Below are 13,981 nucleotides of genomic sequence, written 5' to 3' on the forward strand. Positions count from 1 at the left end.
TTTGGCAAGTCAATGTAAATCTTGTGCACTGGCTAATCTTAGGACTAACTTATTTTGAACATATAATCATATTTATATCCCACTGTGATTGCGTCACTATAAATTTGATTAGCTATTTGCTCGGGATTTAATAGAAGTTTATATTAAACAAATAATCATGAAAATCAAACATGTGAGCAAAGTGATTGACCAAGTCAAAAATGATTTTTATTCTTTTGTTGATAATAAAATGAGATTACAAAAAAATTGGGTTTTAATTAGGTCATAAAGCCCCAAAAAATCTCTCACTTGCACTAATTGAAACTAATGTCTTTGTAACACCCTGGTTACCCCAAGACAGTTACGGTGAACTTTGAACCGTGAATTTAACTCGCTAACTGAGTACTTTGGTTAAAAATGTGCTTCTAGGTGTTATTAATAAGTTAAGGTGGAAAACCAATCAAAAGGAAATGATATATTTTATTTAAAGCATAAAACTATTCATGGGCCCATAAAAACGTTTACAAGTTATTTACAATGCAAAATGGCCACTACATTATGAAATTTACAATCCACCAATCTAAGCAGCAAAAATAGGGTAAACCCCCTAGTTCCCCTGAGAACTCCTTGGCTGTGGTGGTCAAGCGGCCACATATGTACACATCACCACCTAAGCTCTCCACTCAAAGCTGGGTGAGCTTTTCTTTCCCTTTACCTGCACCACATAGCACCCATGAGCCAAAGTCCAACAAGAAAACACAATATTGCATGAATATAATTTCCACAATGATCATAATAATCATTTAGGACTTTCAATCTAAAATAGAGGAGTGACAGTTGTAAAAGTCACTAAGGTGGGTTCCGTTCCCATTAGCCATGTGACGATAGGGTCACCTGGGCTTTACAAATAAGTGATCCTTTCACTAGCTTATCAAGATAGGTATTTGATGACACAACCACCATCATAACCTACCGAGTGATCATAGAGTCACAACCATGGGATTCTGCTCCCTAGCCATGTGACAAACAGTCACCTAGGCCTTTAGCCCTGATTCTGAGTAACTAGTCTTAGACTAGTCAAGCGCTTATAATTTTCATCAACCATAGGATCGGTCCAGCATTAATGCTCTTAGAGTCATTCAACGCTGATAGCGATTAGATCTAATCTTTTGTCGACTCTGCGTTCATGACGCTTATGTCGTTCTTGACTCCCATGTCAGTAATATGCGACCAGTGCCGATTTTAAATAGTCAGTGCCATACACAAGTAAGCAAGATTTGCTAAGAATTTAATACACAATCAATGTCCACATTTAATAACCAACATGACTCAATAACAACCACGCATGTCATATACACAGGGTGCAGTTTTCTTACCTTTGATTCGAACAAGAATGAGTAAAAGAATGACCCTTGAGAATGATCTGACTTTTAATTCCTTAGCGGTCACCTAGTCATAACCAAATATGGGATTCCATCAATAAAATGAATAACAAAGGTTCCCAAACCAAGATCTAGCCTCCGGGACATCGAATCCCACTAAACCGGGTAGTAGGAACGATCCCAAGGCCTAAGATTGAGTTCCCATGATCAAAACACTCATTTTGCCTCAAAAACCCTCAAGAGCCGCGAACCCAAAACCTTGAGCCGCGGCCCCCAGCCAAGCCAGGAGCATTAGGGGCAAGCGCCGCGGCCCCTAGCACACACAAAACTCCACCGCCCTCAGCACCCAGCTTGGGCCACGGCCCCCACCCGGTTAACTCCGTTTTCTCACATTTTAATCCTTCCAAAAACCTACCTAAACATCTCCAAATCCAAAAATCAAAGTTCCCAAGTATCCCAATGATCTAAAATCATCAAATCTTGAGGCTCAAACAAATAAAAAATTCATCGATGCACAAAATCCAAATCAAAGCTTAGAAACTCTAAAATTCAAAACTTAAACCTTGAATTACCTTTGATTGGGTTGTTTCTCACTAAATCCTTCGGTCAAGAAGCTTCTAATCTTTCCTAGGATCGTTATGCCTCGATCCTCGCTTGGTTCTGACTCCTAGAACTCAATATTTCTTCCAAATTGCCACAAATGGTCACAAAGGTTAACAGGAGAGAGAGAAAGTGTTTTAACATAAGGTTTCCTTCTCACAGATTACTTCAGGCTTAAGTAACCTCAAATAAATCCTAATGCTCGGGGTCCCAAAAACATCCCCAGGGGAAAAATAGTCAAAACTCCCAGAATTTCCTCATGATCTCAATAACTCCCAATATATCATCAAATGATCATTCTCATTATCCAAGATCCCAATAATTGACCCTGTTATGACAAAACCGCTAATTTGCAACATAGGACTGTCTCATGCCGAATAGCTCAAATATATCCCCATAATAATGGGATCTCATCCATAATCACAATATGCACCAAAATACACAAATATGCCCTCAACGGGCCAAATTACCAAAATGCCCTAACAATCAAATGTGGACCCACATGCATGCATTTAACATCATATTATAATATAATTCACATAAGCATGCATATAATCATCTAATGACATAATAAAACAATTATGGCCCTCCCGGCCTACTAATCCAGCCATTAAACCGCATTAGGGATTTTGGGGCATTACAGTCTTAAATTCTACTAATCCAATTTCCTTGATATGCCTATCAAATGTCGCTTCCGGTAGTGTCTTTGTAAACGGATCTGTAAGATTGTCTTCATTTGAAATCTTCATAACCTTCACATCTCCCATGGAGACATATTCTTGAATTATGTGATACTTCCTTTCTATATGCTTACTCATCTTGTGACTTTGAGGTTCTTTTGAGTTGGCTATCGCTCATGTGTTTGTCACAAAACAATACAAGCAGTTTATCCATATCTGGAATAACACCAAGGTCTGAATAGAACTTCTTTAGCAAGACTATTTCTTTAGTTACTTCAGATGCAGCAATGTAGTCATCCTCCATGGTGGAATTTGAGATTCGATACTATTTTACGCTTCTCCATATCACAGCTCCACCTCCCAAGAGTAAACACCATTCCAGAAGTAAACTTCCTGTCATCGACATCAATCTAGAAATTTGAATTGGCATAGCCCACACGGTTCGGAACACCAGCCTTGTAGACTAACATATAATCCCTAGTGCGTCTAAAATATTTTAGGATATGCTTAACTACCATCCAATGCTCCGGTTCTAGGTTTGACTGATATATGCTCACTATTCCCAATGCATAGCAGATATCTGGTCTAGTACACAACATAGCATACATCAGATTTCCAACTGTAGATGCGTAAGGAATATTTCTCATTTCATCTTCCTCATTAGGAGTCTGGGGAGACTGCTTCTTTGAAAGAAGAATTCCATTGCAGGACGGTAGACGTCATTTCTTGGAATTTGTCATTGAGAAACGTTCAAGCACTTTATCAATGTAAGTTGCTTGAGATAGAGCTAAGAGTTTGTTCTTTCTATCCCCAATGATCTGGATACCTAGAACATAACTCGCTTCACCCAAATCCTTGTCACCAACAATGGATCATCGTCACCATTGTCACCAACAACCATATTGGTTTCACCATCCAAACCATAGAGAACTGGGTTCCTAGAAACCCTCCCACTATGACGAGGCTTCGTGATTGTTTGCATAGGAACAGTGGTACTTTATTCATCTAAATTGACTTGAGTCGATTGTACATGAAAAGTGGGAATGTCATCATCAACTTGTGTTGATGACGATGGAACATTGGTTGGAGTCAATTCTTCAACCATCTCCTCTGAAACTACTTTGTTGCGCAGTTTGAAGTTTTGGACATAGTCATTTTCCAGAAAAGTAGCATTCGTGGAAGTAAACACTTTCTTTTCTGAATGATAGAAAAGTCCACCCCAAGTTCCTTTAGGATAGCCAACAAACATGCAAACTTCAGTTCGCGGTTCTAGCTTTCCTTCCTTTTTCCTCAAGACATGGGCGGGACACCCCAAGATTCTATAATGGCGTAAACTAGGTTCACGACCATTTCAACATTCTAAAGGTGTTTTGGAGATTGAATTGGAGGACACAACATTTAGAATATCGTTCACAGTTTCAATTGCATGTCCCCAAAATGAAACTGGTAGAGTTGAGCAACTCAGCATACATCTAACCATTTCCAATAAAGTTATGTTACGGCGTTCCGCTACACCATTTTGTTGCGGAGTACTTGGGGCAATAAGTTGAGAGAAAATCTCAAGTTCAGTAAAATGATCTTGGAACTTCATATCCAAATATTCTCCACCCCTATCAAATCGCAAGATGTTTAACGTTTTACCTAATATGTTATGAGTCCATGTCCCCAATCGACAAAGGGTGATAGGGCATGAGAATCACTTTGAGAATGTTTTTTATTTCTTATGCATTCATTAAAGATGTGAGTATCTAGAGTAGTTGTCAATGAAAGTGGTGAAATACTCAAAATCACCCCTGGCTTTCACATTCAGAGGTCCACAAACATGTGAATGTACTATTCCAAGTGATTCTCATGCCCTATCACCCAATGCAGAGAATGGACGCTTGGTCAGTTTTCCTTTTAGACATGATTCACAAATAGGTAATTCACCCGAGGTGACTACCCTCAATGGCTCGTCCTTTGTAAGTCCTTGAATCCTATCATAGCCAATGTGACGTTGCCATAAATATGTCATGTTATCATTATTGGTCTTTCGACGTTTAACGGTCCTAGGTTTAGCTACTTTGAATAATTCATTATTAAACGCAAGAGATTCATCAGGTCTCATAATATAAAGCTCATTTTCCAAGCATGAAATACACAATTGTGATCTATTGAAAGAAATAGATATACTCAAACTTGTAAAACTCATTACAAATTGTTTAGATTGCAACATGGAAATTGAAATTAAATTTCTACTAAAATCCGAAATAAAATATACACCATTTAAAATTAAATGTTTATTTTCGAACATCAAGTAAGCTCTTCCTCTAGCTTAGATCACAATGAACACTTTGTTCCCAACTCTCAGCTTTAAGCCCCCTTCGTCCACCTCCTCCCACGATTCAAGAAGCTGTAAAGAATTACAAACATGGTTAGTATATCCAGAATCGATAATCCAAACATATTTATCATTCTCTAAACACACATGTTTCTAAGATAAATGAACTATTATCATTACCTTTGTTTTTCGCTGTCAGAAACTTGGGGCATGTTTCCAATGCTCATTCTCATTGCAGTGAAAGCATTTACCTTTACCTTTCTTGTTCTTCTTTTTCTTCCCCTTTGGCATATGTGCATCTGGTTGTGCACTCGTCTTTGCAGCCTTTCCAGGCTTGGGGTTGGTGGTATTCCCATCTTCTTGTTTCCAGCTTTCGAAGATGAAGCTAGGTTAGCTTCAGCCTTAGCTGGACCAGCAACAACACTAGTAGTTGTAACGTCCCAATTTTTTTAATAAGGCTTAGTGCCTTGATTAGCGTGCCGAGATAGCAATAATTGATTTAATTGTGTGATTACTTGAATTAAATGATTATATGATACTAGATATGCATGTTTAGGAGAATTGAATATGCATGCAGGCCCGTTCTTGTTAATAAAGGCATATTTATAATTTTGGCTTGTTGAGAGCGTAAATGTGATTATATGTGTGTTATGATTGAGACCACAATATTGTGGAGATATATTTGTGATGTGTGATCTAAGACGATCCTAGGGAGTGGAGTAGCGAAATTGTCACAATGGGGTCGAATACCCAGCTCGGGTTGAGCCTAAGAGTATTTTGGGAATGTAGCGCATGTTTAGGATTACTGGGTAACGGATACTGACTTAGCAATTATTTGGGTATGTTAGGATTAAATGGGAATTAATAGGACTATTTGAGGAATTAGCGGGAATGTGGCAAAAGACGATTTTGCCCTTGGTGGTGTTAGAAAGGCTAAGGGTTAATTAGGGGCATTTTGGATATTTTGCAGCTGCAGATAGACTTGGTTTTGGCCTAGGATACTAGAACTAACCAAAAATCAGAAGGCAGAAAAAACATAACTCTCTCAAGCTTATCTCTCTCTCTCTCTCCAAACCCTCTCTTTCTAAAAGCTAAAAGAATTTTGCTGAAATTCAAAGGAGGAAGCTTGAAATTCAAAGGGGATTGAAGCTAGAAGTAATTGGGTTTAGCTCAGGGTTGGATCATCAGTAAAGGTAAGGATTTAATCTGGCTTTTGTTGAATTTTCCTGCTGAGATTTGAGGTTTAACTAAGTTTTAGACTTAGGTTGAGTTTGATCCAAATTGGAGGATTTAGTTAGCTTCCTAGAGTGTTTTTACTGCTGATTTTACCTAGACATGAATTCTAAGCATAATTCTAGGTTTAAGGTTTGATTTAGGTGGATTTTTTAGAGGTTGGCTCATAGGAATGCATGAGAATTTCTAGGTTTTGGGCTTGAGTCGCAGCCCTGTTCTTCAGGCACCACGGTCCGTGTGTGCAAAGATGCTTGGAGAGCATTTGATTTTGCCAAGGCGTTGCGGCGCAAGCAGGGCGCATCGCGACCCATGTCCCATAGAATTGAGCCCCAAGGATCTCTAACTTGCAGCAGGCCGCGGTCCTAGGGGTTAGGTCGCAACTCAAATTAGGGAAAGTGACCAAAATAAGGTTTTAAGCTCGGGAACCCAAATCTAAGGGCTCAGGAAGAATCCTACTACTCGATTTAGTAGGATTCAATGTCCCGGAGGCTAGAATACTATTTTGAAGCTCTTAATTTGTTTAGGGCCTAATGGATGTTATTATTATTACATTGTGACTAGGTTTTACCACCAAGGCTCGGGTTTAGGGGATCGTGCTTGGGATCACACTAGTCAGTCAGCTCAGGACACAGGTAAGAAAAATATTTGTGCCCATAGAGCAGGGCATGGCCCTATTATTTGTGTTTATTGTGTGTGAATATTTGTAGTTGATATGTTATCTTTTGCATGATTATGAATGATCAGCGAAGGCCAAAAACGGCGAAGGCCGGAAACGGCGAAGGTCGTGATCAGATTTAAGCATGTCAAATGTAGGTCGTTAGGGCGAGACTCTTTAAGGGTGTTGTACTCACCCGCTTGGTGAAGACCGTGAACCATGTTCCTGGTAAAGCACCTGGGTCGGTCACTATGTGATTAATCTGCAATCTATTTAAGTTGTGTATTACTGGATTAAGTTTTCATATGCTATGTGTTGAGTTTTCTTGCTGGGCCTTAGCTCACAGGTGCTCTATGGTGCAGGTAAGGGCAAAGGAAAGGCCGACCAAGCATGAGTTGGAGGGCATGAAGCGACATGTACATGTTTGGTCTACCTAGCTACCACGGTCGAAGTTATTTTAAGGGATGTTTTATAAACACTTAACTTTATCACTTAGGTCGACTGTAAATGTAACGCCCTAAACTTCAGGGACCGTTACAGTGTGCATTGTAAACAGTGCTAAACTCGCTAATTGAGTCATTTGGCCATGATCGTGTAACTAAGTATGATTAGCGGTTTAGGGTTAAAATTTTTGGTTAAGATACAACGTTTCACTAAAACGTTTACTATATACATTGGGATCCCAAAAATATAATTTAAAGGTTATCTACAACAAAATATTTACAATCAGACGACCTAAGCGGCAAAATAGGGTTTAACCCTAGTTCCTCTTTCAACCCTCGGCCGTGGCGGTCGAGCAGCCGCATACGTACGCATCGTCACCTAAGCTCTCCAACTCAAGGATGGTCCGACTTTCTTTTGCCTTTACCTGCACCACATAGCACCCGTGAGCCGAAGCCCAGCAAGAAAACTCAATATGCTCATGAACAAGTAATAACATGTTACTAAGTCTTAATAGGCATGCCTAGCAGTAATAACCCTACTCATGCATGCAAGCAGGTACAAATAAATATTTGTGGAGTCCTATGCTCTGAATAGATGACTAATAAGTCTCTCGCTTTGAGGTAGATGACTAATAAGTCTCTCTGAATAGTTGACTAATAAGTCACTCTCTAAATAGATGACTGATAAGTCTTTCTCAGTCAGATGACTGATAAGTCTATCTTGGTCAGGTGACTGATAAGTCCATCTCGATTAGTTGACTGATAAGTCTATCTTAGTCAGATGACTGATAAATCTATCTCAGTCAGATGACTGATAAGTCCATCTCGATTAGATGACTGATAAGTCTATCTCGGTTAGATGACTGATAAGTCTATCTCGGTCAGATGACTGATAAGTCCAAGTCCATCTCGGTTAGATGACTGATAAATCCATCTCAATTAGATGATTGATAAGTCTTTCTCGGTTGGATGACTGATAAGTCTTTCTCGGTTGGATGACTGATAAGTCTATCTCGGTTAGATGACTGATACGTCTATCTCGGCCAGATGACTGATAAGTCCATCTCGATCAGATGACTGATAAGTCCATCTCGATTAACTGATTGATAAGTCTATCTCTTAGTTCCCATACCCTCCTAGCCATGTGACGTGTAGGTCTGTAATGCCCTGGTTACCCCAGAACAGTTACGGTGAACCGGAAATTTGACTCATTGCCTGAGCCCTTTGGTTAAAAACGTGTTCTAAGTGTTATTAACAAGTTAAGGTGAAAACCAATAAAAAGGAAATGATATGTTTTATTGATACATAAAACTGTTCATGGGCCCACAAGAACATTTACAAGTTATTTAAAACTCAAAAAGGTCACTATTGTTCCAAAATCATAAACCCCGCCGACCTAAGTAGCAAAAATAGGGTAAAACCCCTAGTTCCTCTGAGAACTCCTTGGCCGTGGTGGTCAAGCGGCCGCATATGTACACATCACCACCTAAGCTCTCCACTCAAGGCTAGGTGAGCTTTTCTTTTCCTTTACCTGCACCACATAGCACCCATGAGCCAAAGCCCAGCAAGAAAACACAACAGTGTATGTAAACATCATCAAATGATTATCATTATAATCACACTGAGCTCAAAGCTTTCAAACAGGTGAGTGAATATCACTTGAGGTCCTGATAAACCATACTGAGTGACTGACAAATAGGTCACTAACTCAAATGGAAAAGTGGCTGCTAGGTAAGCCACTAGCCTTCAACAGGTTCTGGTAAACCATACTAAGTGACTGACAAGCAAGTCACTATTTCAAGTGGAAGAGTGGCTGCTAGGTAAGCCACTAGCCTTCAAGCGCTTATATTATTCATCGACCTTGAGGTCCGTCCGACATTAATGCTCTTTGAGTCATTCAATGTAGAAAGTCGATTAGATCTAATCTTTATTGGCTTGCGTTGAACACACTAAGGCTGTCCTGACTAACGAGTCAGCACAATGTGACCAGTGCCCAGTACCACTGCCGAACCTGACTAATAAGTCACACCTTCACAGTTGATACTAGCACCTTTGCCAAATCTGACTAATGAGTTAGTACCATGCACAAGTGAGCAACATTTGCTAAATATTCCACAATCAATTCATGTCCACATTTATACAACCAACACGTCTCATGAATAACCATGCATGTCACGTTTGGGGTGCATTTTTCTTACCTCTGATTCGAGCTAGAATGAATAAAAGAACGACCCTTGAGAACGATCAACATTTTGGTCCTTTAGTGGTTACCTGGTCATAACCAATTATGGGATTCCATCAATAAAATGAATAACAAAGAGTTCCCAAACCCAAACCCAGCCTCCGAGACATCAAACACTACTAAACCGGGTAGTAGGATCGACCCCGAGGCCTAAGGCTTGCATCCCTAAGCCAGAAAGCCATTTCTGGCCAAAAAGCCACTAAGGGCCGCGGCCCTCCTTGGCCATGCCGCGGCCCGCCCCTCAAACAGAGGCGTCCAAACTCAGCATCCTCCAAGGGCCGCGGCCCTCCCTGGCCATGCCATGGCACAACCTCCAGTTCAGCCAAAACCCCTGTTTTTCTTCCCTTGCGTTTTCTCTTGGAACCAACCCTTCAAACCAAGTTTAAACACCACTTAAACCTCCAATACAACCCCCAAACTTGATATATACCACTCCCTTAGCAAAACCCAAGATAAACTTCAATCAAACTTCCATCAATCCAACTATCCATCAAGAGAGTTACAAACTAAAACTCAAAGCTAAAACAGAATAAAACCAGAAACCAATGGCTAAAACTCACCTCAAATCCGAGATTAGACCTCCTTCAATGGCTGAACCAAGTCTACAAACTCAGCCCCTTGATTTCCTAGCTTAATTCCCCAATTCAAGCTCAAAAACTCCAAAGAGGAAATGGAAGAGAATGATGTATAGGAAGGAGAAGTAAAACTTTGTTTTTGTTTTGTTTTCTACAGCCATCTAAAATCTCATATACATCCAAACCAAATGACCTAAATGCCCCTAGGTCATTTAAGGCTTCTTAAGTCATTCCAAGGGCAAAATCGGTACTTCCCACCTATCTCGTTAATCATAATTAACGCTCTCCAATTCCCGCTAATCTCGATATTCTCAAACACCAATAATTCATATCCTGTTACCCTATAATTCCCGGTAACACTCTAATCATCAAAATCACCCCGAGACTCACCCCGAGCCCCGAGCTTAAACCTGTTATGACCAAACCGATAATTAACATACCATGATCGTCTCATGTCGAATGGCTCGAACCAACCCACATTATAATGTGGTCTGAAAATATATCACCGACATGCATACAAATAAACAATTTACCCTCAATGGGCCAAATTACCATCACACCCCTGTAATTATAAATATGGACACACATGCATGCGTTTAACATCATATTATAATACAATCCACATATACATGCATTTTATCATTTAATGGAATAATTAAACAAGTATGGCCCTCCCGGCCTACTATTCCCGCCATTAAACCATAACGGAGAATTCGGGGCATTACAAGGTCACCTTAGCCTTTCTGGCTTTGGCTCTAAATAACTAGCCTTTAGACTAGACAAGCACTTTTAGTTTTCATCAAACTTAAGGTCGATCAAGAATTTCATGCTCAGGACGATAATGCTTATGTCGATAAGATATAATCTTTATCGGCTTGCGTTAAACACACTAAGACCGTTCCTGACTCATATGCCAATACCATACGACCAGTGCTCGATATTACTGCTGAACATGACTAGTAAGTCACAGCTTCACAGTTAATACCGACACCATTGCTGATTCTAACTAATAAGTCAGTGCCATTCATAAGTTAGCAAGATTTTCAAAGCATTTGATATGCAATCAATGTCCACATTTAAACACTCAACATGCCTCAGTAATAACCATGCATGTCACATATGGGGTGCGATTTTCTTACCTCTCGTTCGAGTGAGAAATAACAATTGAACGACCCTTGAGAACGATCGATCCTTTAATCCCTTAGCGGTCACCTAGTCATAACCAAATATAACTCTCATTAATGAAAATCAACAATAAAAGGGTCTTGACCTAAACCTCACTCCCGGGACCCCGAATTATACCCAAACAATGAGTAGATTCGATCCCGAGCCTTAGGAATGGAAACCCCGAGCCCAAAACTCTCAAAAATGCCTAAAATAGGAATCTGGAAAAGTAGGGTAGCGCTGTAGCACTACACCCCTAGCATCCCTGTGCTATTGGCAGAGATGAAGGCCCCCTGGCTAGCGCTGTAGCGCCCTCCTTTGGGTGCTGTAGCGCTAGGACCAGGCTGATCAGCCATGGTTTTTCCCTCCTTCGATTCCTCCATTTCCAATTTTCAAAACAAGCTTCCAAACCTCAATTAAACTCCCAAATAAACCCAAAAACCATATACACAAGTCCTAGGCATCATAACCCAAGCAACCCTTGTCAAAAACTCCCATAAATTCTCATTATCAAACTTGAAAACCCAACAGAAACTCAAATGAAAAATAGGGCAAGAACCAGAGTTTTAATGGCTAAAAACTCACCTCAATCTCAGAATCACACCCTCTTCAATGGTAGAACGTAACCCTAGCTTATCAAGACATGATTCCCTAGCTTGGTTCCTCAAAAGGAGCTTCAAAATTCAAAGAGAAATGAAGGGAAATGATGATCGGGAGAAGGTGAAGGAGATGCTCTGTTTTGTACATCCTTCTACAGCTTTAATGGCTGATATATATCCTTTAGGGTCAAAAGACTAAAATTCCCCTAGGTCATTTAAAATCTTCTTAAGGCCACCAAGGGCAAAATCGTCCTTTCCTGCCTATCTCGTTAATCATAAGTAATGCCCTCCAATTCTGTTATTCTCAATACTCTCAAATACTAATAAATCATATCCCATTACCCTTTAATTCCCAATAATTTTCTAATCACCAAATTACCCCGAGACTCACCCCGAGCCCTGAAATTAACCCCGTTATGACCAGACCGATAACTTGCATTCAAAGATCTTCTCGAATGGCTCGAATAAATCCACATTATAATGTGGTATTATTTATAATTAACCAACATGCATGAAAATATACAATTACGCCCTCAAGAGGCCAAATTACCAAAATTCCCTTATAATAAAATGTGGACCCATATGCATGCATTTATCATCATTTAATTCACATAAACATGCATATAATCATTTAATGGCTTAATAAATCAATTATGGCCCTCCCGGCCTCCTAATCAAGGTCCAAAACCTTATTAGGAAATTTAGGTCATTATAGTAAAGTAACTTTTGAATTGTAAATATATTTTGAGATAGTGTTTTGAGATTCTAGTGTATCAATTTTACAAATTTAATGGACGTCCAATCCTTATATACTTAATTTTAACTAAATGAGTCTTTATTCTGATTTAGTCACACTTTTCCATTTAAAACCTCGATTAGTGAGCTAATGGAACATTTTAAAATCACATGGTAACGACTCTAAGGTAGTAGGGCGTTACAACTTAGTATCAGAGCGTGCCAAGGTTTATGGTTCCTGGAGACCGACTGAACATGTATGCTCGCTGCCAAAGACAAGCTTGACTTAGGGTTGGTCGATATTAAGTGACTTTTGTGATTAATTGCTTGTCTGAGTTGCCCTATTTTCTTGAATGTTATAAATAGACCATGATGAATGTATCTATATATATATATATATGATTCCAGGGCATGGCCCCTTTGATTGCTATATGTTTATGGAACATGTGCAATATATTGATTGATGTTGTACCTGACTAATTGGAATGGGGGTGGTTTTTGGCTGTTGTTATCGTGCCTGATGTGCGGCGTCATTGAAGCTATGCCTTGGAAATCGATTAGAATCCGTGGCAATATGGCCAAAGATGACAACCAGGGTCAGAACCCTCCACCTGCCCCATAGAACTGGCAACCGATGTTTGTCGAAATGCAAGCAAGACTTTAGCGAACGGAAGATGAGCTTCGAGAATTGTGGCAGCAGGCCCCTCCTCGGGGTGTTGGGTTATAGATTTCACAGGTTCCAACACTAGTACCAGCCCAACCTGTGATGGAGAACAGGTGGGAACCTTTGTATGAAAGGTTCAGGAAGCAGCACCCTCCCACCTTTGAGGGCGGTCTAGACCCACTGCGGGCAGAGCAGTGGATGAATATAACTTCTTCCATCCTTGATTTTATGAGGGTGGAGGGGAATGAGAGGGTGGCATGTTCCAGTTATATGTTGAGAGAAGAAACCTGCATCTGGTGGGAAGTTGTATCCTAGAGGAAGGATGTGACCGTTATGACCTGGGATGAATTTAGAGATGTTTTCAACAAAAAATACTACAGTTTTGCAGTCCAAGCTGCAAAGGTGGATGAGTTTACTAATCTGACTCAGAACAGAATGACTATTACAGAATAAGCTCTGAAGTTTGACTGGTTGGCGAAGTTCATACCGGATTCGATGCCTATTGATATGGCATGGGGGGATCGTTTTGTATGGGGGCTGAATGTGATGATAGCCTGGGATGTCAAGATAACACTAAACCTGAGGACTACCACTTATGCTCAAGTAGTGGAGAAAACCCTTACAATTGAGGGAGATGAAGATCAAATATGGAGAGAAGGTGCCGCAAGGCACAATGCTCGAAGGACGGTGCCGCCCTTCAATGTTTTTAA

This window comes from Humulus lupulus, chromosome X (genome assembly GCF_963169125.1).
Source record: "Humulus lupulus chromosome X, drHumLupu1.1, whole genome shotgun sequence".
Classification (NCBI taxonomy): Eukaryota; Viridiplantae; Streptophyta; class Magnoliopsida; order Rosales; family Cannabaceae; genus Humulus; species Humulus lupulus.